The sequence below is a fragment of the Otolemur garnettii genome, unplaced genomic scaffold (assembly GCF_000181295.1).
Source record: "Otolemur garnettii isolate 467f Iridium unplaced genomic scaffold, OtoGar3 scaffold00056, whole genome shotgun sequence".
NCBI classification, from domain to species: domain Eukaryota; kingdom Metazoa; phylum Chordata; class Mammalia; order Primates; family Galagidae; genus Otolemur; species Otolemur garnettii.
Window position 1 is genome coordinate 2293740 of NW_003852451.1, and position 2639 is coordinate 2296378.

Consider the following 2639-nt stretch of genomic DNA (forward strand, 5'->3'; position numbering starts at 1 on the left):
TTGGCATCTGCTCTTTGAAATGTTTTTTGTTTTAATCAGGTTGATAGTATCCTATTTTACATAACATATACTTAAAACAAAACGTACTATGTGTCAGGCGTTGTGTTCCACACTTACAAATTTTAATCCTCAGAAAGTGATATTTTCAAAATATCCTTTTTTAAATCAGCTATATGAATACATACAAATGGACTCACTTTCAATTTAAAAATGTTTTCAAGGCTCGGCGCCTATAGCTCAACCGGCTAAGGCGCCAGCCACATACACCTAAGGTGACGGGTTCGAACCCAGCCCGGGCCCGCCAAACAACAACAATGACAGCTGCAACCAAAAAATAGCTGGGCGTTGTGGCGGGCGCCTGTGGTCCCAGCTACTTGGGAGGCTGAGGCAGGAGACTCACTTGAGCCCAAGAGTTGGCGGTTGCTGTGAGCTGTGATGCCACCGCACTCTACCCAGGGGGAAAGCTTGAGGCTCTGTCTCAATAAAATAAAATAAAATAAAATAAAAATGTTTTCAAGTTGGCTCAAACCAAAACTCAACTTCATGATGTCTGTAGGATGGATGCACGTCTGAAATATGATTCAAAAAGGCAGAACATACATAGAGGGCAGAGATCTACCAGGCAGATGGGACAGGGGAAGGCCAGGGTAGCAGTCTTGACCCCCGACTGCTTGTGTTTATGCTGCCCCACCCTAGTTTTCCAAGGAGGGGCAGAGGGCCCAGCCATGCCCGAGCCAGGGTCTGCACTGGGCAGATTCCTGAGAGGTGCTGAACACACCCGGCCCTGCTTCCCCAGTGCTGTGGGGGTGCCCAGTGTGGCCTGAGGGACCAGTGTCCCCGTGCCCTCTCAGTCCCTGGCCTAGGACGTGTCCCTTTGCTGCTCTGAGTACCTCCGGTCTCCAGTGTTTTCTGCTGACTTACCAGCCAGGCGGGTCTGCTTTTCTCTGCTCTGATGATGTGGTTTGGGTGCTTGTGAGAGGGACATCGATTTTACTGAGTGGAGTGATGATTTCCTGCCTCAGCTCCACATTCTCAGGCAGTGCCCTTGCTCAGCGTGAACTCTGCCTGGGCTTCACTTAAAAGATGGCTGTTCATGCTATTGAGTTGTTTTGCAAATAAACAGCTCAAGGCTAGGGCTGCACCTTTATTTCATAGGAGCCAGTGGATGTGCACAGCCTTCCCATTCGAATTGCCATTTACTTTACAGCCTTGGAGGTCAAGGAAGGGAGCTGTTGGTGGTGAAGCTCCCCAGACATCTGAATTTGCCTTTGTGTTTTTTAAACCAGTCATTTTTTAAAAAGCAGGACATGTATTATTCTAGTATGAGCATTTCTTGAGAATAGATTGCGCCCTGTGGAGGGGTGTGGGCGGCTCACCCTGCAGGGTCTGCTAAGTGGCACAGTGTGGGAGGTACTGATTTGTGCTGATGTTGCTGCGGGCCTGGAGCACAGTAGCAGGTAGAAAATAAGTGCTTGGATTGAACCAAGCAAGGACGAGGCACTGATGGCCCTGGGAGCCCCAAGGAGGGGAGGGGTGCAGTCAGGGAGCCTGAGGTCTCAGGCTGCACCTGCATCAGTGGAGTTGGAAACCTGGGGGGGGGGGATAAACAGAGAAGAAAAGCGATTTCTGTGAAACCCTTCAACCCTTTCTTGGAGGTGCTGACTGTGGACCCCCGTCTTTCTCTGTCACTTTGGAGGGGACAGCAGCTCCCGTCCACGGTGCTCTATCACCTAGAATGTGGCACCTGCGGCTAGTAATGTATGGCCATGATGTGAGCCAGCTGTCACCAGGAATCATATTGTATCCAGAACCAGACATTTTATTTTTCCACTGAGACATTGCCCACTTCTGAGCAAATGACATCAGCCATTTTATTCCTGGCAGAAACCTCAGCATTAACTTGGAACATTGTTTCACTTCAGTCATGAAAAGGACTAATTATTTTCTTCTTTCGGAACCTCAGAATGCCTGTCTGGACCATGCCTTGAGCCCGGTGCCTGGTCTGGGCCATGCCCTATAATCAGCCAGGGCTCTGTGCCTGTGTGGCAGGCTAGGGCTGCCCTGAGTTCCAGCCATGGCCTCCTGGTCTCAAGGGGTCTGGTCAAGGTTGCCTGCATGCTACGTTGTTCGATGGCCCGGAATCCTCTAGTTTAGCAAACTCCCGTAAATACTTCAACACCCAGATTTACTGTCAAACATTAAGAATGGTTTACAGAGTCTTAGCTCTCTGCCTGTGTGTTCCCAGGAACTGGCGCCATTTCTCTCTTACAGCTCTTGTTATGTTGCAGTGTAGGTGAGGGCTGGAGGACACAGGTGAGGGATGCACGGCACAGGTGAGGGCTGGAGGGTGCAGGTGAGGGATGCACAGCACAGGTGAGGGCTGGAGGGTGCAGGTGAGGGATGCACAGCACAGATGAGGACTATCCAGAGCAGGGGGTGGGTAGAGTGGACAGCACAGGTAAGGACTATTCAGAGCGGGTGTGGGGTGGACAGCATAGATGAGGGCTGTCCAGAGCAGGGGGTGAGTGGGGTGGACAACACAGATGAGGGCTGTCCAGAGCAGAGGGTGGGTTGGCCAGCACAAGTGAGGGCTGTCCAGAGCAGAGGGTGGGTTGGCCAGCACAAGTGAGGGCTGTCCA